The 25,955-nt window shown below is 38.7% G+C and overlaps 1 protein-coding gene across 1 annotated transcript in view; it reads right to left on the bottom strand.

The window, feature by feature from the left end:
* Positions 1-25,955, bottom strand: part of PAX5 (paired box 5) — a 326,813-nt gene that overhangs the window by 190,831 nt on the left and 110,027 nt on the right. The window lies entirely within an intron of this gene.

Genomic DNA, 25,955 nt, shown 5'->3' with positions numbered 1-25,955 from the left:
TCAAAAGTGTAATTTATTGCATGTTCTCCCCTCTTTATTTATCCCTAAGCAGTAAACACGATTCCCATTCAGGGGGCTGGTTGTGCTCCACTCCTACCAGACAATCACAACCCACTTGAGGCAATTGTTTAGCCTCTTCCTCTCAATTTTCCCATTACTGGGAGTAAGTACTGTTGGGACTCTTTAATAGCCCGACTGCAGCCCATATCAATAACAGATGAGGTTTAATCGTCCAACACAAAAATTATTTAGGCTCAGTAAGGACATTCAATGTCATTTGCATAATGGCATTTCTATCGTGGTGCACCTAAGCCATCGTGCATAAACAAGGCCCTGGGACCATAAATAATAATAAATCATGACGTCTGTGCTTCTCTCCCTGTAATAGGAGCCACTCTTTGTAGAAATGATTTCAGCAGGAAATGGGCACGGCAAATGTACAGACATGTGGCAGGCCACAGCTCAGTAAATCACACAGACACGCAGACCCACGCTCACATCCACACAACCCCAAGCTAACAACAAAACCAAAGAGGAACAGGAACACTTGTGGATGAAATCTGGAGGTCTCCTCAAAGAGGGAGGACAGATTCAATCAAACCGATGCTGAGGGCCTTTGTGATTGGACTGGACTTGGAGACAGATCCTCAGAGGTGGGGGCGCTGGCTCACTTTCCATAGAAGATGCCATGATGCCTGATTCACATGAAAAGGGTTGGCTGTTCTGGTGTGGATTGAGAGAGGACAGGACGGGAAATGGGTTGAGAGAGGAAAAGACAGATAAATGCCAGGAGGCAGAGAGGAGCAGAAATGAGCACAAAGAGGTATATGACTAGAATAGACCCAATATTTCTGGAAGAATTATAGAGAAAATGTCCAGGAAATTATCTTCTTATGTAAATAGCATCAATGTGAACATTTGTGGTAACAATAATACAAGCTCATGCCAAACCAGGATTCAGACTAAAGTTTTCAAGCTTTTGGTAAAGTTTGAGAAGATAGTTTCTATTATGATTATTGTCTTCATATAGTAATTCAATTATAAGGGCACAGAGTATATACAAATGTCACAAGTTTGAATATGAGTCCTCAGACTATCCTTTCAGATATAAATCATCAAGGGGGAAACTTCAACTTTGTTAAAAAAAAAATCTTAAACTCTGGGTCCTAAAATCCAGTGCTTTCTACCAACAGTAGAGATAGTATTTAGCAAGGCAGGAAAAGGCTTACTAGGATAACTTATGATGATTTGATTAAATTTTATTCAATCAGTCAAGTATTTATTAGGTTGTAACCACTATGCTAGTCTCTGGGGATATAAAAGAAAATAGGAAATATTCCCTGCCCTCAAGGTAGAGTTTTCATTCTGTTTGGGGTTGGGGGAGAGAGGGGAAAAAGCTGGAGGGGGTGTAGAGAGAAGACAATGTGTGTATATGTACATATACACAAGATAAATACATAAATACAAAATAATTGGGGGCATTGAAAGCTGTGATTTAAAGTAAACTAAGGATTTTAAGAAATGGAGGTAAAGATGGAGTGCATTCCAGACAGCCTGTACTAATACATGGAAATGGGAGATGTAAGATTCAACATAGATTTATAAAGAAGCCACCTTGCGCAAAATACCAGGAATAGAGACAGACAGACATACAAAGACAGAGAATGACAGTGACAGGAAGGAAGGAAAGAAGGAAGGGAGGGAGGGAGGAAGGAAGGGAGGAAGGAAGGGAGGAAGAGAGGAAAGAAAGAAATGAAAGAAAGAAACCCTGACTTGAAGGAGCTTTCCTTTTACTATGGGGATATAACATGTATACAAAAAAACAGATTCAAGATAATTAGCGTTATAAGAATATTTTGCAATCCATAGAATCTTAGGGCTAGAAAGAAACCATAGAGGCCATCTAGACCAACTCCCTCATTTTACAGATCAGGAAACTGAGGCCCAGAGAGGTTGGGAACCTGCTCAAGGTCAAGCAGTTAATAAGAAACAGAGAAGAGATGTGAGAGCCAGGTCCTCTAAGTTCAGATTTAGTGTTCTCTAATTGTACCTCATTGTCCCTCATGCCGTACTGCGTTACTTTCCGTCTCTTCCTCTACTCCCCAAGGATTTCTAAGAAATAGGTCCAAGGAAAGCCTAAGAATAATGTTCAGATGCTAGGGAACACTGAATTTAGTATATGATCTTAATAAAGCCAAGTAACCTGTCCACATCTTGATTTTGTTTGTTTCTTTATTCAGACCTGGGTGGAACTCCCTTTGAGAAGACTCTTTCTACCTGTGTAGATCAGGAACAGAGCAACCTTAGTGTGACCACATATAAAAGAATCATAAACTCTGTGTTAATGTTATTTACTTATTAAAGTGAAGATCATAATCAAAATCGACAGTAGAAATTACAATATCTCCTTGTATAGGCTGGAGTTCATTTAAAAATCCAAGAAATTAGCCAAGGGTGAAGTCCCATATAGGGATGACCAGGAGCATAGTTGGAGGAGGCAAACATCTACATGGTGTGATTGGAGGAGCATTGAGAAGGCCCTCCGTCAAAAGTATCTCCCCTACTGGCGTCTGAAATTCCACCATTATTGATTCATTTCTTTGGGCTGGGCTTTGCTTGCTCTCTCCCTGTTGTCTTCTCTTAAAATAGAAATGATGCTGAGAGGGATGTCTCTAACACTTAGGTATAAAAGCTTTATCACTATGACTGTGAACTTAACCCCTATTACATCACTTTACTCTCTAACAAGGACCAATAGCAGCATCCCAAGCACGCCATAACTACCATGAGAAATCAGGGGTGCTGAAAAGAGGCAGTATAGAAAGGAGAAGGTAATAAGACTTAATTTAATTAAGTATTTTAATAGAGAATACAATAGGTAAATTCACCTAAATTCATAAAGAATAAGGAACATAATTATTCAATAACTATAGAAACATTCATGTAGTTCATTGATTGGAAGGGGAGCATGAACTATGGGAAATGGAAGACAGAACAGGGAGGGGGATGAAGAGGCAGAGGGAGAATGAGTAAGACAGAGACCAAGAGGGAGACTTAGACAGAAGCCAAAAGAGGTAGAAGGAATTAGGGAAGGTAGATGGAAAAAGCAAAGGCAGTAGCACCGGCCCTGGAGTCTGAAGGACCTGAGTTCAAATCCGGCCTCAGACACTTGACACACTTGCTAGCTGTGTGACCTTGGGCAAGTCACTTAACCCCAATTACCCTGCCTTCCCCCCCTCAAAAAGGGGGGGAGAGGAAGTTCAGAGACAGTGATTCAGTAGGTTCTGAAGTGTAATTGACATATTATTGTTCATTTGGGCTTTGAGCTTTGAGAGGGTTACCACCTCTTCTTACCCCTGCCCTTTAAAATAGTAACCACCATTCACAGTGTCCAGGGCTCTTTACCCTTAATACTGTCTGTTTGGAGAGGTTTTTAAAGGGCTTTCCTCAGAACAAGCCTGTCGGGTAGGTAGCACCTGAATTAAAAGGCCTATTCTACAGATGAAATGGAAGCCCTGATTGTGACATGCCCTTGGCCACATAGATAGTAACTGCTGGAAGCAGGATTCAAACCCAGGTCACCTGACTCAAAAGTCCAGCATTCTAACCATAACATCACTCCACCTTCAAAATCTCCAGCACAGAACAGGAGAGCCAGAACATACACCTCGTCTATATTGGTAGTCAAAGAAGGGTTGCCTTTTAACTGGATGAAATCTAACTGACGGCCAGGTCCAGCCTGTAGAACAAATAAATGTTCCCTACTTATTGACATAAAAAAACCTAGAAAAATCTGTCAAATTGCTCCAATAGAGAAAGAAATATCTTCTAGAATGTTATAAAGGGTCATATTCTGAAATCACCTTTCTATCAAACTATACTATGAAGTCCTAAAATCTAAGGGCAAAAAAACGTCCTGCAAACACCACCTCTTCTTTAAAAAGTTGCCTCGTAGAGGGCAAAAGGGTAAAGGACAATCAAGCAAATTCTTCTTTGTGGTCAGGATCCTGGAACATATTTGGAAATAACATAGGCAACGAGGTGGCGCAGACTCAAAAAGAGCTGAATTCAAATGTGTCTTCAGACCCTATCTGCACAACCCCGGGACTTAACTTCTATCTGCCTCAGTTTCTTCAAATGTTAAATAGGAATAACAATAGCACCTATCTCCCAGAGTTGTTGTGGGGATCAAATGAGGTTTTATTTGTAAAGCACTTAACACAGTGCCTGGCGCATAGAAGGTACTTACTACTTTTCCCTTCCCATTCTTCCCCACCACCCTCTACCTCCCAACTCCAGGAAAACTCTCCCTATTGGGTCTAAAGGATCATAATGTCCAGGGCTAAAGAGGTGATAGTCCAGCTGACCAGATCATGTCTGAAACACCATATTTAATAAGGACATCGGCCAGCTGAAGAACATCCAAAGAAGGGTAATCAGTTTAGTGAAGGCCTCTGGCTCATGCCCTATGAGAATCAGTTGAAGGAACTTGGGGTGTCTAACCTGGCAAGGGCTTAAGGAAGACACAATCACTGTCTTCAGGCTTTTGAAAGGCTGTCCAGTGGAAAGGGGATCAGACTTGCTCTTCTTGACCCCTGAGGACAAAACCAGGGGTTATGGGCAGAAGTATTAACGAAGCTAATTTAGACTTGGCATCAGGAAAAGCTACCTCTCCAAAAGTGGAATGGGTGGCCGTGGGAGGTAGTGGTGGGCAGGGGGAGGGCATTTCAAGCAGAGCATGGATAATCATTTGTCAGGTATATTTAGAAAAGGTTCTGGTTCCAGGATCAGTAGGACTAGATGACCTTGGAAATCTCCTCTAACTGTGAGCTCCTGTTTGATTCTGCTTTATGGGCCCAGGAACCAGAACTGTGCCTCCCAGGGGTTCAAAACCCAGAATGAGTTCTCCACCTCCACTCCCCCAAATATTTCAAATAGACTTTGAAGGAGGGGCTCATTGGAGTGGGGGTAGAGAAGAGGAATAAATAAGTCCACACCTTCAGAAATGTGGTGGAAAAACAAAAAGCAATTAGTAAAAATTATTTTTAATTATTTTTTTAAAAAGAAGACTATCTTGAAGAGAGGCCCTCCATAGTCTGGTGCCCATTACTTTTCCAGCTTTATCTCCTGCTATTCCTTTCCACATACTCTGGTCTCCAGTCAACCAGGATGGCAGTCATACAGTGAGTGCCCTTCGCCACATCTGTATTTTTACTCATGTTGCCCTCCTGAAAATTCTCTTCCTCTTCTCTCCCCTACATCTACCCTTTGCTTATAGAATTCTTATACATCCTCTTAAGCTACTGGTACCCAAGCCACTTCCTGGAAGCATTCCCACTGATTCCCCTACTCCCCAAGTCAATAAAGATCTCTAGCCACCCTCCTCAAGACCTTACAGAAGACGTTGAATGCCTTAGGCACGTGTGTCTTATTTCACATTGCAATTATTTGTGTCATGAGCTTTGTATATGCTCTCTCTGCCTAAATTCTGTAAATTCTATGAGGGCAAGGACTACATCTTATGTAAACTTTGCACCCCTTCAATGAGTATCTACAGTCCTCTACACAAACACTTAACAACTGCTTGTTGAATTGAACGGGAAACTAATCACAATCATGAGGGGGTTCAGTCTGGCAGGGCAAGAGTAGGTGGTGGATAATGACTACAATGCAGAGCCAAAAATATCAATAAAATGTATTTTTAAATAAAAAATCATAAAGGAGTAATGTAACTTTTAAATGGTACAGCTAGAAAGAGAGAAAACAGGGTTTTTGCAATAAAGCCAGCCCCTATCCTGCCTGCATTGCTTTGGTAATAAATACTTTATATGTCCTGTGCCTCTAAAACATTTTTAGAACCAAATGGCAGGGCCACCTTCTTCTTTTGCTTCTTCCTAATGTCTCCTAAAGTCACGATGCCTCTATGGGCACCTGGCCCCTACAGCAGTACAGAGGGCCATAATACAACAGAGGACTGGGGTGTGGTTCTGGCTGAAAGCCAGTGTTTGGAGTCAGATCAGTGAAACAGGATTAGTTCCTTCTTTCTTGGGATAAGGCATGGCTTTACCTTTAACTTTTCATTGAACCTTTGGAGAAAAATCATCTGGGTCAATTTCACATGAGGAGAGACTTACATGGCAGGCAAGTGCGACTTTCATAAGGAAAGTCGTGACAACCCATAGGCCACCACTGCACTTGGAGTCAGAAGAGCTGTTGGTTTTCAGAGGAAGCTCGAGACCTATCTTTGCATTGTTCCTCAGGACAATTAATTCTCAATGGGTCTCAACTTTTTTTTTAGACAATTGGTGTGATAATAATTTCTATCACTTTAATGTTTAAAGTGATTTTCTCACTACAATCATAGTATAGCATTTTGCAAATGAGACTGAATCTTAGGAAAGTTAAATGATTTGCCGATGGCATAACTAATAATAATAACCACAGTAACTGCCACTACCACAAGAAGAATAGCAGCTAACATTTATATACCACTTTAAAGTCTCCAAAGTGCTTTCCACATATTACCTCATTAAGCCAGTATCCACAATGAGGAATGGAGGATATTTTAATACACATTTTCATACTTTGAAAGATTGATGATCTATATAGCTATAAATCTATAATCCTATATCATTATACACAATAATGATACATTTATATGGTACTTTGAGGTATATAACATGCTATGTAGGTGTGAGTATTCATACTGCGAAGGAGTTCTTTGTTTTGCCTAAGTCATCCTTCAAAGACAAAACTTAACAGGAATAATCATTCAACTATGAATCTAAAATTAGAATCAAAGGCACACAAAACTCATATTTGATAAATCCAAGATCACAAAATATTGGGGAGGAAAATCACTGTTTGATTTTTTTAAGCTATTGAGGAAATTGGATGGTAACATGTTCAAAAAGAAAATGGGAATAGATATACATCTTATATTGCATACTTCAATAAACTCTAAATGCATCCATGATTTAAATATAAATATTACATCATATTAAATTAAAACAAAATGGAACTATTTATCTACTATAATTGCAAAAGGAGAAAAGTTCTTACCTATCAAACAAATATAAATTATAGTACACAAAACAGGTGAGTTTCATTATATAAAACTAGTTTCCACAACAGCAAGAATGTATCAAAATAAAAAAGAAATGAGTGGATTGGGGGAAAAATATGTCATAAATTTTTCTAACAAAAATCTGACATTCAAAATCTATAATAAATTGGCACAAATTTGTATGAATAAGATCCATTCTTCAATTTACAAGTGATCAATATAATGGATAAGTAGTTTAAAAACAAAAACAAATTATAAATAACAACTTGGAAATTGCTTCAAGTCTAATCATCAGAAAAATGTGAATTGAAATAACTCTGAGACACCATCTTACACCCAGTAAAGTAGCAAAAATAGTTCAAAACAATGACATTCCATATTTGCAGGGCTATTGAGACACAGATACACTGTTACACTGCTGGTACAGCTGTCAATATTTAGTAGTATTTTTTGGAAAAGCAATGTTTCATTACACAATGAAAGCTGCAAAGTTGTCCATACCCTTTGACCCAGAGATCCTACCACTATACCTTAACAATACTGAAAAGGGAACAAATGTCAGCTATACAAAAATACTCCTGTAGCTTTGTCTGAAATAGAAAATAACTGAAAATAAGTTGTGTCTAGTAATTGGGGAATGACTGACAAATGGTAGTATATTAATGTAATGGAATATTATCATGCCATAAGAAATGACAAATATGAATAATATAAAGAAACATAGGAAGACTTGAATGAAGAAGTGGCTCATTGGAATTTAAACTCCTTCAGGGCAGGGACCGATTTTTCTTCAGTGCCCTTAGAAGTAATATATTTAATAAAGAGTAGAATTGAAATGTTCAAGAGAAGAAAAGCCAAGAAAGCAGAATAAAAAATACATATGAACTGCAATCATGTCAAAAATGGTAATAACCCCAATAATAATAGTAATTACAACCAAATTCAGAAAATCACCAGAAGGAAAGGCACATGGAAGCAAAGAGGACATTTTTGTTACTACTTTTTTGAAGTTAACATACATTTCAACAAATGGTATTTCAACTATTTTCAAAAATCAGAAATAATTTGGAATGGTTTAAATCTTATTATTTTCATTCTGTTTACTTATATGAATCTTTGCTGGTGGCTACTAAATTTACAATATAAAATTATTGAAGTTAAGGTGATAGTGCATTTAAGTGTTTATTTACTAATCATCAACTCCTTGGGACAATGTAGCGGGAGAGCAGAGAAAGGTCAAGTTAAAACTCTGCCCATGGATCCTGAATCAGAAAAGAAAATGAAGAGTCACTAACCATTCTACAGCCCCTATGAAAGAAGGTCCATGCACAGACTCCCCTAGGCTTAGCCACCTCAAAATACCTCTGGGAACCAAGTGCTAAGAATTTTCTTCTCTAGTTGCCACTTATAAATAGTAATGCTGATCTGATTTTTATATCATTTTCCATCCAGTTATTTCAGAGCCAGAGAAACTTTCACAAAGAGGTCAAAATATACCCAGGCAGTAGCAAATAGGAAAAGGGGCTCTGTTTACCAATGACTTCTCATGAATATTATCTAGGTATCCATACTATGAAATCTACCTACAAGACAACTACCTATGTTTAAAGAACACCTATCAGACCACTTTCCTGTGGAAATGCTTGCATCCTCCATTAAAATATTTCACTGTCATGTGATTATAAGGATGATCTCAACCAAATGTGTTCTCATCTCTCAGAATGAAGGTCTTTCCAGATATAGAACTATAGGTGAAGACTTAGATTACCAGAAGACTTGCAGGTATTAGTGCCACACAGGGGCACTAATTAATGATTAGTGATCATCAACGAGAGATAGAATCACAGAATTTTTGAATTGGAGGGGCTTTTCAAGTCATCTAGTTCAACTTCCCAACTTCCTGAAAGATGACCATCGCACATCTGCTTGCAAATCCCATAACATTACACCCACCCTAACCAAGTGACTCTGAACTCCCGGTTGCTAATGTACAAATACCATTCCCCTTCCTCAGCCTATTGCTCCCCTATGTCTAGCCACCTCAACCGTACGCCTACCAATGTTCCTCTCCAGGTACACCAGTTCCTTCAATTGTGTCCTCTGGAATGCCTTCTCCATAATTAACAAACTTCATTTCTCACTCATTCTATTTTCTGGCCCTCACTGAGACATGCTCCCTCCTGATGACACCACTTCCATCACTGCCCTTTCCAATACTGGCTATATTTTCTCTCATGATATTCTTTGGCCACCTCACCAGTCATTGGAGAGAGGAGGTGGAGTACTTGTTGCTTCCCACTGCCACTTCCAGACTCTCCTTCTACCACCTTCACTAAGCAGCCTGTCCTCCTCTGAGGTTCATGATATTCAAATTGATCATCTAATCCAGATTCTGGTGGCAAGATTTATTTGTCAGCTCTCCAGAATATTGTCCCTCCTTTTTAAATGAGTTCATTGCCAGGCTCACAGTCTTTTCCTTTATCCCAACTTTTACTCTCATAGTAGAGAACTTCAACATACATATTGACACTCCATTAAGTACCATAATTTCCCAATTCCTCAACCTTCTCAGTTCCCATGACTTCCACTTTACCTCAGTTCTGCTCAGGGATGGTCCTGCCCTTGGCTTTATCATCACACACAGTTGTTCTAATTTCTTGCTCAAGAACTCTAAGATATCTTTATCTGACCATAATATTTTATTATTCCATCTTCCTCATCTTCATTTTCACCATGACCTTCATGACCTTCACCCATCAATTTTTCCCTATGTCATCACTACTGCAATGTCTATACTCTCTCCCTTCCTAATCTTGAGCCCTGCGTTAGCAAGGCAATAAGGACCATATAGACGATAATTGTCAAAATACCTATGTGGTTCTGTACCGCAAAACTTGAGAGACTCTCCATATAGGAGGTAGAAGAAGTAAAACATTTATTCAGACACCAGAGAACCACATCCCATAACCAAATAAGCCCAATCCATCACAGCAGCAAAGAATTCAATACACAACATCACAGTGGAGAACCACTCCATCCCATAACCTTCCCACCCCCTGCTTGGGCCTTGCCACCAACAATCACTCACAGCACAGCCAGCACACTTCTGCTCTCTCCCTCAGCTCTAACTTCTCTCTCTCAGCATTTCCTGTGACACACTTTCCTTTTCTTCTCAGCAAGCTCCTCCCACCACATGTTACTTAGGCTTCCTTATGACATCAACAGGTCACATGGGCCTATTAATGAGTGGGAAAGATCTTCAAATCTAAATTGTCATTACAAGCCCTTGGTAAAGTAATTCAACTCTACCATATCCTTTATCTTTGAATCCCTTGTTCATTTGTCATTTTTCCAGTTATATTTTGCCAAATCCCAACCTTGGATTACTCCCTCCATCCACCTCCTTTGCTCCTGCTAATAAACAAAGAGAGAAGAAATCACAAAACCATATTGACTGGATCTACTAAAAATGTATGTTCTCTAAGCTTAATTGGACCCTGACTGCAAAAAGGCAACCATTCTATTCCTCCCTAATCAACTGGACATTTTACTTTTCATAGCAGCTATTCCAAACACTTTCATCTCTCCTCAACTCTCCCAAGGAACCATCTCCTCCCACCCACTTGGCTGAAGACCTTGCTTTATACTTCACTGAAAAAAGTGGGAATATTCACCAAAAACTTCCTTCTTTCTCAAAATCTTGTATTATCTAGACAACTTCTCCTCCTACCTCCTACTTTACTTGTGTCTGAGATGAAGAGGTGGCCAAAGTCAATCCCTCTACATGTACCCTTGAACATATCCCCCTATGACTTTTTCCAACAACTTCTCCTCTATCTTTCCCTCTTTCTCTTGTCTCCAATGGCTCCTTTCCCCCTCACTACAGATATGCCCATATCTCCCTCTTCCTAAAAGAAAAATCTTCACTTGGTCCTACCTTCTCCACTAGCTATCATCCTATATCCATTTGTGATTAAAGTTCTTCTATGTCTCTACTTCCTCTCTTCCCAATCTTTTCTAAACTCTCTTCAATTTGGCTTCCGATCTCATGAACCATCCCCACCAAAGTTATCAAAGATCTCTCAATTGTCAGATTTAATGGTTTTTCTCATTCTTCCTCTTTATTGTCTCCAGAGCATTTGAAATGGTTGGTCTTCCCCTCCTGGACACTCTCCTCTCTCTGGATTTGCATGACACTACTCTCTCCTGATTCACCTCCTGTCTATCTGACTGCTCTTTCTCTGCTTTTCTTTGATGGTTCTCATTACTTCCCATGGTGTACCTTTCATCTCTATGCAGTTGACTTCCAGATCTATATATCCCACCCCAGTCTCTCTACTGAGCCACAGTCACATATCACTAAATTGAATATCTGGATATCCAGATATCTTGGATATTTGGAACTGTATATACTCTAGATATCTCAAACTCAATGTATCTAAACTATTGCATGAGTTAAATGAGTTCTTTAACTCACCATCTTTCCCCCAAAACCCTCCCCTCTGCTGTAATTTCCTATTCCTATTGAAGGCAATATCATCCTCTCAGTTACCCAGAATAATAAATCTCAGGGTCATCCTAAACTCTTCACTCTCACCTTACAAAGCCAATCCATTGCCAAGTCTTGTCATTTCTGTTTTCATGACATCTTTCACACGTGTCCCCTTCTCTGCACTCACATAACTACAACCTTAATTCAGGCCCTCATTACCTCTAACCTAAACTACTACAAACCCCTTTTTTTAACTGTTCTCCCTGACTCAAGTCTCTCCCCACTCCAATCCATCCTCCACTCAGTTGCCAAGGTGATTTTTATTTTTTTATTTACTTTTTGGGGGGCGATTTTTATAAAACATAGGTCTGCCCACATTACCTCTCTCCTCAACAAAGCCCAATGGCCCCTTCTTGGACAGCCAAGTGGCACAGTGGACAGAGTACCAGGCCTGGAGGCAGGAAGACTCCTTGTTCTGAGTTCAAATCTAGCTTCAGACACTTATTAGTTGCATGAGCTTAGGCAAGTCACTTAATCCCATTTGTCTTACTTTCTTCATTGGTAAAATGAGTTAGAGAAGGAAATGTCAAACCACTCCAGTATCTTTACCAAGAAAATCCGAAATGGGGTCACAAAGAGTTAGAGATGGCTGAAAAATGGCTAAACAACCAGCTCCTTCTTACCTCCATAATCAAATATTAATTCCTTTGTTTAGCCTTCAAAGCTCTTCATAACCAGTCTCTTCCAACTTTTCCAGCATCTTACACTGTACCCCCTCCCATTACCCTACAATCAAGCCACTAGCTTACTTGCAATTCCTCAAACATGAAATGTCACCTCTCAACTCCATGGGCTATGCATGGGCTGTCCTCTATGTCTGGAATTCTCTACCCCATCCACCTTCCGCAGGAAACCTTTCCAGCTCTCAGCCCCTCTTCAGCTCCCACCATATGTGTCTTTTATGTATACAGTTATTTGCATGTTGTCTCCATCATTAGATTGTGAGCTTCTTGAAGACAAGTATAGTTTTTGCCTTTCTTTCTAACTCAGGGTCTTAGCATTATATAGAGGTTCGATAGATGCTTTTTAACTGATGGACTCCCTTGTAAGGAACCTTATTCCATAAATTCTGGCTCCATATAAAATTTCAACTTAGCAAAGATCCTTAGATTAACCACAGGAAACATTCACTATGCAGCTCTCATGTGACACTCCTGTCAAGGAGGACAACGTCCCCTAGTGTAAAAATGCCAGCCATCTTCCCTTGCTCCCTTAAGCAGAGGCTGAATAAATATTATATAGCTAGCATTTACCTAGTGCCTTAATGTTTGCAAAGCACTTTACAAATATCTCATTTTATCCTCACAACAGCCATGGGAGGTGGGTGCCATTATTATCTTCAATTTACAAATGAGGAAACTGAGGCAGATTAAGTGATTTTCCCAGGGTCACATGACTAATACATGAGGCCAGATTTGAACTCAGGTCTTCCTGTCTCTAGATCCATGCTTTATTCATTCTGCCACTTAGCTGCAAGAATGACCTTCAGAATCTCTTGAATTTTACTTTGCCCCAAGAGTAAATACTTTAGTTGAGGAAGTATGAAAGAAGAGTAATCACTTATGTTCTGAATCTACTTCTGCCTAAATATGGGAACAATTTTCTGAGTCATGATCTCCTCACATCTAAGTCAAAATAGCCCAACTTGAAACTGGATGAATGCCCAGTGGCTAATGGACTGGCCTATTTATTTTTTCCCGAAGTGAGGAAAGAAAGCAGCAGTGAATTCTACTCCCATTCCACAACTAATTCTGATCTAGAGCAGTGGTTCCTATTATGGGTTAGGATGGGTTTGTGATGATGGCACAAGAGGCTCAAGCTAAAAGTTGGTGCCAAGATAGTTGTAAAGAATATTATTAATATTATATGAAAATGCCTTAGGGACTCACAATGTATTTTTTCCATTTTTTAAACATTTTTTTTATTTAAAGTTTTCAGTTGCAAATTCTATCCCTCCCTCCCTTCCCTCTTCCCTCCCTGAGATGGTAAGCAATCAGATATAAGTTATACATGTGCAATTATATAAATATTTCCAATTTAGTCATTTTGTACAAGAAGACTCAAATAAAAGGGAAAAAATGAAAGAAAGTGAAAATATCATGCTTCACTCTGTATTCAGTCGATATCAGTTCTTTCTCTGGAGGCAGATAGTATGCTTCTTCATTAATCCTTTGGGATTGTCTTGGATCATTGCATTGCTGAAAACAGCTAAGTCATTCACAATTCTTCACTAAACAATATTGCTGTTACTGTATACAGTGTTCTCCTGGTTCTGTTCACTTCACTACACATCAGTTCAGTTCATATAGTTCATATACATAATCAGTTTCCAGGTTTTTCTAACATCATCCTGCTTATCATTTCTTATAGCACAATAATATTCTATTACAATCATACACCACAGCTTGTTTAGCCATTCGCCAACTGATGGGCATCCCTTTGATTTCCAATTCTTAGTCACCACAAAAAAAGAGCTACTATAAATATTTTTGCACAAATAGGTCCTTTTCCCTTTTTTGGATGTCTTTGGGATATAGACCTAGCAGTGGTATTGCTGGATCAAAAGGTATGCACAGTTTTATAGCCCTTCGGGCACAGTTCCAAATTGTTCTCCAGAATGGTTTGATCAATTCACAACTCCACCAACAATGAATTAGTGTTCTAATTTTCCCACATCCCCTCCAACATTTATCATTTTCCTTTTTTGTCATATTAGCCACTCTGGTAGGAATGAGGTGCTGCCTCAGAGTTGTTTTAATTTGCATTTCTCTGATCAATAGCGACTTAGAGCATTTTTTCATATGACTATAGATAGTTTTGATTTCTTTGTCTGAAGGCTGCCTGTTCATATCCTTTGACCACCATCAGTTGGGGAATGACTTGTACTTTTATAAATTTGACTGTTTTCTATATATGTGAGAAATGAGGCCTTCATCAGAGATACTTGTTGCAAAATTTTCTCCCAGTTTTATGCTTTCCTTATAATTTTAGTTGCATTGGATTTGTTTGTACAAAAACTTTTAAATTTTATATAATCAAAATTATCTATTTTACATTTTGTAGTGTCCTCTATATCTTCTTTGGTCCTAAATTCTTCTCTCATCCATAAATCTGACAGATAAACTATTCCATGCTCTCTTAATTTGCTTATAGTATTATCCTTTATGTGCAAATCATGTACCCATTTTGAACTTATCTTGGTATATGGTATGACATGTTGGTCTATATCTAGTTTCTGCCATATTGTTTTCCAAATTTCCCAGAAGTTTTTGTCAAATAATGAGTTTTTGTTTCAAAAGTTTGGATCTTTGGGCTTATCACATACTAGATTACTATGGTCATTTTCCTATAATATAATTTGTACCTAATCTATCCCACTAGTGCATCTCTCTATATCTTTGCCAGTACCAGATTGTTTTGACAATTACCACTTTATAGTACGGTTGAAGATCTGGTACAGCTAGACCACCTTCTTTTGCATCATAATGTATTTTTTGTTATTGTTAAGAGGAGCTCACCAGAACAAAAAAGATGGGGAGCTACTGTCCTAGAGATCACATGGAGATTGAGCAATCTAATCCACAGAAACTTTGTACCTAGTAGGCTTATCTCAGAGTAACACATCTCCTAGAGAGGATTATCAAAGATAGGAACCACGGACATTTGTTGGGCCATCTGGAGGCCCTTCATAGCCAATAGGCAGCCTCTAAAAACTGGGTTGGAAAATGGTTTAAATTCAAATACCTCTACCCCCTCCATATATGAGTATGTATACATGCACATGTGAACACACACACTCTCACCCCCACACACACACTTTCCTTTTTTCTTCTCTAGTTCTAATATAGGATCCATCCTCCAATGGAGACCTATAAATACCTTCAGTAAAGGGTGTTCTGGAGCCAGCTCAAACCAGCTCTCAAGAGCAGATTGCTACATTTACAGTGTGAGCATTTCACCCTGGAAATCAGCAAAAGCTACAAATCAGGGCTTGATTTACTGTTTTATTGACTTTTAGACTTAAAGTAATGTGTAAATGTTAATAATGCAGATTAAATTTAAAAGTATGTGTTGTGGGTCCTTTTTTTAAGACAGAATTGTTGTTAAACATTTGCCAGCACACCACTTCCTTCAACCTGAACCACTAAATTCAGTGAACATTGCTCACATAAAAGGCAAGGCATTGGAGTAGTATTAACTTCTACTTGGCCTGGATGGCCAGGGTTACTATATTTAATTTGAAGATTGTTCTAGGATGCATTAACCCAGCTGGGATTTTCCAAAAATATTTATCACATTGGTCCTAGGACTAAAATCATTTAACTTCTAGCTACTCTCCATGTTATTATATCAGGTTCTCAAAGAAAAGATTGAATTCATTTATGGCATACTCAGTTCCTTTTGGCTAAGTGGAAAAAGCATGACCTTCATTGAACAACAAATGGAAGACAGCATAGGATTATGGGATCCTAGATCTAAAATGTAGAAGAGACCTCAGAGACTTTCTGGTTCAACCTTCTGATCTCACACACACACACACACACAACTAAGCTAAGCTAAACTAAGCTAAGTCTGGCAGTAGGTCACAGAAATATAATTGTAAGCTCTTAGGTGGTATTGTGGATAGAATGCTGAACTTGGAGTAAAGAAGACCTGAGTTCAAATTCTATCTCAGACATTTACCAGCTGTGTGACCTCAGGCAAATGACTTAACCTCTCTCAGCCTCAGTTTTCTCATCTGTAAAATGAAGCAACTAGTCTCAGTCAATTCTTAACCTGGGATCCATGAACTTGGGTTTAAAAAAACATTTTGATAACTGCATTTCAATTTAATTGTTCTCCTTTGTAATCTTATGTATTTTATATTATGAATTAAAACTATTACTCTGAGAAAAGGCTGATAGATTTCACCAAACTGCAAAGGGATCCATGACATAAAATAGGTTAGGAAGCCCTGGCCTCAGTGATCTCTAAGGTCCCTACCAGCTCTAAAATCCCATGAAGCTATGATCCTAAGTCAGCAGCATCTCACAGGGACAGTAGTTGCAGTCCTCATTTAATGAACATAGTGAGGTGGGGTGCGGCAGAAGTACCTTAGTCATTGGTCGAAAAGAACAATCTTAACCTATTCTTTGTTACTGCTGTTTAGTCATGCCCATGACCCATTCTGGGTTTTCTTGGCAAAGATACTGGCATGGTTTGCCATTAAGGGGGTTAAGTGACTTGCCCAAGGTCACAAAACTAGTAAGTTTCTGAGGCCAGATTTGAACTCAAGGAGATAAATCTTCCTGACTCCAGGACCTGCACTCTATCCACTGTGCCATCTAGCTGCCTGTAGCTCTCCTGTAGCATTTACCAATTTACACATTATCAATGTATTTTGACAATATTTACCAATATATTTTTCTTTTACCAATAAAGTCTCACCTTTTTTCCTTTTCATATTAAGCCCAACAAAGGGCTCCAACTTCTTTGTGATTGTAGATGGGATCTGACATTATATTACCCCCTTGCCATCACAAAGGAGAAGACAGACCCTCTGTGTGAACAGCATCTCTTTCTGCTGGGATGTGTCCTATGGGACTTCTAAATGCTGGAGTGAGGCTCAAGGTGGTACTTTACTGCCACAGAGGAGGAGACCCACTTCTCTGAGATGAAATTCTCCATAAATCATTGCTGAAAAATAGCTCTGCTTCCTGGGTTACCACTTGCCTATCAGCACACTTCAGCATTTAATAAGTCTGTACTGAGGGATCTACAACAGTCGTGTCTACACTGAAGCACAGAGAAGGACAAAAATCACAGCAGTTGTAAACAGGAAGCCTGGGTTCATATCCTACCTTGCACATTTATTAACTGTGAGACCCTGAGTGAGTCACTTAAATTCTCTGAATATATTTCTTCTCATTCCATGTGTATATATATAATACCCATTCCTCTTCTCTATCTCAGACTCCCAACTTCAAATAAAATGGTATGCCCTTGCTTTATAAAGTGAATGATACTGAAAAAAATGTATAAAATAATTTAGAAAACGTAAAGTGTGATTCAAACATAAAGCATGGGCAAAACTGAAATTCCTCTTTGTGATTTGGGACTGGAGTCAGTCTATTTTTCCCTTTAGGAACTCCATTTGGGAGCAGGTCAGCTGACCTGACAGGATGAGCTACAGACTCATAGAAATCTAAAGCTCAGAGTAAGCCAATGTGCCCTCCATCTTCAGGCAGGACTCAGAGACTTTTAAATTCATCACTTCCTCTCTCTGTTTAGGAAGTATCAGGGCTTTACCTGAGATTTTTCGTGAGTCTTCCTCTGCTCTATCTCCTCTGACAGGTATCATACTTATCCCTACTTAATGTCTCCTTGAGCTTCTTGGGGATTTTTCTATTTCCCCTCTAACTCTGTTTCTGTGGTACTCCAGTCTTCTGTGCATTTTTTTTAATTCAGTGCTATCTTTCACAACCTTCCAAGGAGAAAATGACAAACCACTTTTCCCCTTGTGTATCAACAGCCGTCACATTCAACCTCAGGTACACCTCCTTCCTTTTGCTGACAGTTTATATGATGAGGAAGCTAAATGACACTGACTTGAGGGACAGACTCAGAATGAGGAAGATCTGAATTCAAATCCTCCATCAGGCCCATTATTATCGAAATGACCGTGGCCAAGTTACTTAACTTTTCTGATAATGAGGATGATAAGAACAGTACCAACTTCATAGGGTTGTTGTGCAGATCAAATGAGATAATATAGGTAAAGCACTTTGTAAGAGTTAAAGCACTACATAAATGTTAGCTAGTATTATTATCAGGGCAGCGACGTGGCACAATGGATCGAGCACTGGGCTTGGAATCTGGAAGACTCATCTTCATGAGTTCAAACCCGGTCTCAAACACTTACTAGGGGTGTGACCTTAGGCAAGTCACTTAACCTTGTTTGCCTCAGTTTCTCATCTGTAAGATGAACTGGGGAAGGAAATGGCTAACCACTCCAGTGTCTTTACCAAGAAAATCCCAAATGGAGTCACAAAGAAACAGACACAACTGAAATGACTCAACAACAGCAAAATTATTATTATCATGCTACATATTTCATTTGTCCTGAATCAGATGACAAATTGTTTCAGGAAAATGCTAGAGTACCCCTTCCCTGGTACTCTAATTTTCAAAACTTTAATTAGGAATTTTTTATGCCCAAGGCTTAGAACCACAAACTTTGGAGCAAGCATCAAGAGGACTCACTCAGTGAGAAGTCACCTCACAGTTGTAACCCACTCTCAGTAGGCTTCCTATTTTAAATGTTCATTCTTGCTAAGTAGGCACTAAGTAGTATTATTTCTACACTACTGAAAGACTTCAAGGCAGCTTAATGGTGCAGTGGATAGAGTGCCAGATCTGGAATCAGGAGGACCTGAGTTCAAATCCAGCCTCAGCCTCTGTAAAATGAGCTGGAGAAGGAAATGGCAAACTACCCCAATATGTGTGTCAAGAAAACTCCACATAAAGTCATGGAAAGTTGGACACAATTGAAACAACTCTACGAAGGACTTTGAGCACTATCAGCACCCTCTAGACTTGGCACCCAGGGCAAAATTCCCATCACTCCACTGACGTCATAACTCTACTTATTTTTATTAAGCTGATTAGCATTGAATTCTTGATCTGTGAACTGCAATTTGTCCCCAATAGGTGGATTTCAATTTATCTGAAGCTGAAAACTGTTAATTCCTTGATGTGCTTCTTAGAAGTCAGATTATTATGTTTTTTTTTCTTTTTTTAAGTTTTATTGGTGTTTCGTGTTAGAAAACATTTACAGATTACTCCCACTCATGAGAGGTCTCTTGTAACAAAGTAAAAGAGTTAAAATTATTAATATAAGTGACCTCATATGAAAGAGTATGCAACATTTCATATCTGTTGCTCCCTTCACCTCTAGAAAAAGAAAAACAAAAATAAATTTCTTGGAACAAATATGCATGGTCAAGCAAAAACAAATTGCCTGAATAGTCACAAAATACAAAATATATATGACTCATTCTGCACCTTAAATCAGTTACATCTCTAATGGATAGCATGTTTCGTCATTATTTACTTGTTTTTGAGTCATGTCCAACTTTGTGACTCCTTTTGGGGTTTTCTTGGCAAAGATACTTGAGTGGGTTGCCATTTCCTTCTCCAGATGGGTAAACTGAGGCAAAAAGGATTAAGTAACCTGCCCAGGGTCACACAGCTAGTAGGTGTCTGAGGCCAGATTCGAAGTCAGGAAGAGGAATCTGCCTGACTCCGCATCTGACACTGTCAGCTGTGCCACCTAGATGCCCTTGTTTCACCACTGGTCCTCTGGAGTCCTGAATGGCTGGCTATTGTATTGATCATAGCTCTTACAGCTTTCAAAGCTTTGTTGTTGTTTACAGTGTTATTATTATATAATTCTCCTGGTTCTGTTGATTTCATTCTTCATCAGTTTATAAAAGTCCTCAAAATTGTTCATTTCTATTGTTATAGGATAAATCTTTCTTCTGGTTTTTGCTTACTTAACTCTGCATCAGTTCATATAAGTCTTTCCATATCTTTTTAAAATCTTCTATTTTCCTCATTTTTACAGTACACTAATATTCCTTCACATTACTATGTTTTTCATGAGAAGACTTTCACTTTATGGGATTCATTTTATTCCATTTTAAGTTACCCAGTTAACACTGACATAGGCACTCTGACAAATATTCTCCAGGGGCTCAAATCTTAGACTATACCATCCAAGTATCCAGTGTCCACTCATTGCCTTATGGCCTGTCTATGATATACTGTGATAATAAACCACATTTTTCTGGAGAAGCCCTTAAAGTGATGATCTCATCTTTAATTTCAGTCTATTCTTCCCTATTATAAAAGATGCCCATTAAAGACTCCATTCTGTGGGTTAAAATACATAGATACATACACACATATATAATACCTGTATGCATATGTACACATACATATACCTATATGTAAACACGCACATATAGACATACATATGCCTATATACACACATATATAAACATACAGAGACATATACATACATACATACATACACACACGCATATAGGAATTGTAAGAACTATTAGGTAAGAACTACCTTAGAGATCATCTAGTTTGAACCTCTCCTTTTACATATTTTACAGTGCTACAGGGCAGGAAGTATGAGTTTCGTTATTCCCACTTTACAGAAGAAACAACTGAGACCCAGAGACATAAAGGGATTTACCCAAGATCACTGAGCTCAAGAGTGGAAAGAACTCGAACCCACGTCTCCTGACTCCTGCTCTGTCCTCAATATTCCTTTCCATTTCACCATTTACTCTTACTCAGTTGAATGCCAATCTAGAGCCATCTTTGGAACATCCTTTCAAAGTCAACATAACTAAGAATAAAAACAAAAACAAAAAAACCTCTTTCCCATCCTTGGCAGAGTTTCCTTACATCTCTATATCCTTCCCACCAAAGTAGTAACTACCACATGATTTACAGTGTTGTAATCATCATTAACATGGCTTGTCCCTTCGAGAAACTGTTAACAGAAGGACAAGAATTTGAGAACACTTCAAAGGAGGAAACTTCACTAATTGCTACAGTGCACTTTTCGATATCCTTAAAGCAAAGAAAATAGAGATAGTAGAATGAAAATTTATTTCAAAATAAAGTTACGATATCTGTTTATAATTATTTGTATCTTAATTCCATTTGCACAGATAGGAGAAATTATAGGAACTTATAGTAAAAATTATGTTTTTAATTGCACCAATGGACACATCTGGTCCTTTTGGTGCTAAACTACTATTTCTTCCCCTCATTTATTTGTAAAAATCCTTCATTTATTAACCATCACAAATTTCTTTTTTCTGGCTTTATCTGCATCCTCTCTAACCATGACCCAAAAAAATTACCTTTTCCCTTCTATTGTTTTCTTCTTCTCAATCAAGATTATGTTTGCCTTCCCTTAAATGGCATTATCGCCTGGTAGTTCACAATAAGGAAGAAAAACAGGCAACAGGACAAGAGAAGGATGTCTGAGTTTTGATCCCAACCTGCCAGATTTTTCTAAGAAAGCTGCCTTTCTAGCTTTCTACCTCTCCCGCAATTTGATCTTTCTGTTTCCTGACCTCACATGCCGATAACGGCAGCAAGAAAAGTCCTGGATTATCTGCCTTTGGGGTAGTATCCAAGTGTGGAAAGTGTGGGGGAGAATTCCCATCATTGAGTCTGAAAGTGAGAGACAGACAGAACCGAAGTTACAAGGCCAGACAGTTAGAAGTCTCTGCCGACATCTTCTCCCCTCAAAAGGAAGAGCAAAGATTCCAGTGATCCATTAGGAGATATGCCCATTAGGGGACTCAGAATAGTAGTTAATTTCCTACTGTTTTCAATACTGAAGAACTGAGGATTGCAAGGACTTTTCAGTTTAAATTAACAGGTCCCAGTTATCCCTGCAACTCATTAAACAAGTAAACAAGAAAGCTTATTTGCTTATAGATTCTGCCTTTTTTCTTCTACAGGTTAACATAGAGAATAGAAGGAAGGTCAGTATCACCATTACATGGCCCTGTGGTGAATAATGTATTCACTCAGTTTTTTGTCTCCACTACAAGGTCAACTGTAGAAAGGATGAGCTTTTTTGTTCAAGTGGAGATAATAACTGACATTTTCATATAGCTTTAAAGTTTATAAAGTGAGTAATTTACACCATCTCATTTGACCCTCACAACAACCCCGTGAGATATTAGCATTCCCATTCCCCGGACAAGGAAACAAGCTCCAAAAGTTCAGTGACACTGTCCAGGGCCACACAGCTAATGGGGATTAGAAGTGGGATTCGATCCCAGGTCTTCCAGCATTATTTCCTAGCCATGTCTGTGACACACAGACTCCTTCCCCTGATGACCTTTTAAAGGAGCCAGAAAAGTAGAAAGAGTTAGAGGATGAGGAGCATAACAGACAGCATACGAGACTCAGAGTCAGAGAGATCTGAGTTCAAAATACCACCACAGTCACTAGTTGTGTAACCTTGGGCAAGTCATTTAACTTCTCTCAGACTCAGTTTCTTCATCTGTAAAATTGAAATATTAATACCTATTGCAATTATGCCATATGATTGTTGTGGACCAAATGAGATAATTATTTAAGTGCCATGAAATGGCTGGAAATCAGGATAACTTGGCCTAGGTACAGTCGATCATTCAGTTGATAAACATTGCACCTACTCTGTGCCAGGCACTGTGCTAAATGCTGATGGTACAAAGAAGGGTAAGACAGTTCCTGCTTTCAAAGAACTCACAGTCTGATGGAGGAGACAATATGCAAACAACTATGTACAAAGGAGATATGGATAGGATAAATCAACAGCACTAGAAGTAAGGGGGAATCAGGAAAGGCTTCCTGTAGGAGGTGATATTTTAGCTGGGACTTGAAGGTAGTCAGGGAAGCCAGGAGGCAGAGATGAGGAGGGAGAGCATTTCAGGCATAAGAGACAGCTAGAGAAAATGCCTGGAGCTGAGATGGAATGTCCTGCTTGAAGAACAGCAAGGAAGCTAGTGACCCTGGATTGCAGAGTATGTGGGAGTAAGATGTAGGAAGACTCGAAAGATCTCCCTCGGGGAAGGAAAAAAAAGGAGTTAGAGAAATATTTTCTCAAGCGTCACCCTTCCTGACCACCCTGCAGCCTTTGACACTATCAATCACCCCCTTCTTGATACCCTCTTCTCTCTTTCGTGATATTGCTTTCTCTTCATTCTCCTCCTAACTATCTGACCACTCCTTCCCAGTCTCCTTTGCTAGTCTTTATCTCGGCTCTGCTCAGTGACCATCAGTATCTCCCAGAGCTTTGTCCTGGGTCCTCTTCTCTATTCCCTATATGTTATTTTACTTAGCGAGCACATTATTTACCATGGATTCAATAATCATCTCTATTTTTTGTTTTTTGTTTTAATTTTTACTGAGTTTATTTTTAATTTATGGAATAAAACAAGCATTTACATAACATAATAAAACAAAAAAAAAGATAATTGCACATGAAACTACAAATCTATTATGTACAACTTGTTACTCCTTTTAAATGTGTAATAAGGTTATCATGTAAATTTCTTTTTTTTCCTTCTTTTCCCTCCTCCTCCCCACCCTAAAGATGGCTACCATTAGACACAAATATGTATGCATTTGTAAAATCATTCTATACATACTTCTATTTATCTGTTCTTTCCCTGGGTGCATATAGGATCTTCCTTCATAGGTGCTTTGTAGTTAATCTGGGTATTTCTAACAGTCAAAATGACTTATTCACTCCAAGTTGTTCTTAAGACAATATTGTAGTAATTATCTATATAAAGATGAGACCTATTTGTCCAACTCTAACTTCTCTCCTGACCTCCAGTCTCACATTTCCATTGGCCTATTAGAGATTTTGAACTGGATGTCCTATAGACATATTAAACTCGGCATTTTCAAAACTGAATTTATTGTCTCTCCCCCAAAAGTCTCCCCTTTTCTGATCTTCTATATTATTATTAAGGGCATTGCTATCCTCCCAGTCACCCAGCCGCACAACCTAGGTGTCATTCTCTCTCAATCTTTATATCCAAATACTGTCGATTCTTATACTGTCCCCTTCTCTCCTCTGACAGTCCCATCCCTCTCATGTTGACCTTCATCCCCTCACACTTAAACTATTTCCACAGCCTTCTCTTGGATCTCCCTGCCTCAAGTCTCTCCCCATTCTATTCCGTCCTTCACTGGAATTCTCTCCCTTATTACCTCTGCTTCTTGACCTTCCCTGACTTCCTTTAAGTCTCTGCTAAAAACCCACTTTCTGCAAAAAGCCTTCCCTAATGTTAGTGTCTTCCCTCTCAGAGTATTTCTAATTTTTCTTATAAATCTTGCTCTTTGTTTGCCTGTTGCCTCCCCCATTAGACCTCCAGTTCCTTGAAGGCAGGGACTGTTTTTGCTTTATTTTCTTTCCCTGGTGGTTATCACAGTGATTTACACATAGTAGGGACTTAAATGTTTGTTGACTTGCTGACAAGTGCTTGGCACATAGTTGGTAATTAATAAATATTAATAAATAATTAATTAAATTAATAAATTAATAAATATTTGTTAACTGATCAGTTATGATTAAATTAAATCAAAAAAATGAGTAACTTTCCAGCTTGACTAAACATACCCAAAGTCATTTATGCTGTACATTATTTTCAAATTCAATCACCATCCAAACCAATTCCCATTCACCTAAATGGGAAGATGTGTGAGTAAAACACAGAGAACCATAACCATCACATATCAACCCCACAATGATATCTGGGGCAAGCTTGAAAAGGAGCTAGATGAAAGGACAGTGGCATTGGGTTAAGGAATCTTTCATTTAATGTCTTTTTAAGTTATAGAAAGTAACTTGACATCATTGGTGTATGATAAAACTTTCTTCATACCTCAGACAAACATTCTAAAAGTGATTTTAAAAATTATTTTAATGGACTTTTTCCCTTGAAGTTTATATTGCACTACTTTTTGTATTCTTTAGCAAGGAAAATAACAACGGTCCTGACAGCCTCAGAAAGTGCTGGTTCTGCAGAGTTCCAATGCATTTACACACCACCATGCCACAAATCCACCACACCAACATTCCAATTGGAATTTTGGAGCCTGTCAACTCTCCAAACTTCCCTGCCGCTAAAATTCTATCCATCCAGATCTTTCTAATCCCTGTCCCTAACACGAGCCCCCAGATATATCCCAAAATAATAATAAACAAACTATAAAACATATCTAATGTCACTGCCTCCCCCAACCCACTGTCAACATTCTGCTATAAAACTGTGGAGCCATGCCATATGATATAATATTATCCCATAAATTCTTACTGTTTGGTTTTATATCCAAGACATAGAGAAGGATCAATAAACACCTCTATGATATGAACTTCTGTTTTCTGTCTGGGTACTCAAGGGTTGGGGATGGAGAGTGAGTGGGAATGGAAAAGGAGAGAGAGAGAGAGAGAGTGTGAGAGAGAGAGAGAGAGAGAGAGAGAGAGAGAGAGAGAGAGAGAGAGAGAGAGAGAGAAGAAAGGTTGAAACAGCAAAGCAAACATGGCATCCTGGATTGGGAGTCTGAACGCCTGACTGACACAATGTACCCTTGGATAACTCACTTCTCTTTGTACTCAGTTTATCTTTTTTTAAAATGGCATCTAAGAAGAACTCAGAAGCAAAATTTCTATCAGTTGGGGAAAGGCTACATGGATCTATTAGGATTTTACTGCATTGTAACAAATGGTGAATTTGAAGAATTCAGAGAAGTGAGGCATGG

Source organism: Trichosurus vulpecula, chromosome 1 (assembly GCF_011100635.1).
Source record: "Trichosurus vulpecula isolate mTriVul1 chromosome 1, mTriVul1.pri, whole genome shotgun sequence".
In the NCBI taxonomy this organism is placed as follows: Eukaryota; Metazoa; Chordata; class Mammalia; order Diprotodontia; family Phalangeridae; genus Trichosurus; species Trichosurus vulpecula.
This window is presented reverse-complemented; position numbering and strand designations above follow the sequence as displayed.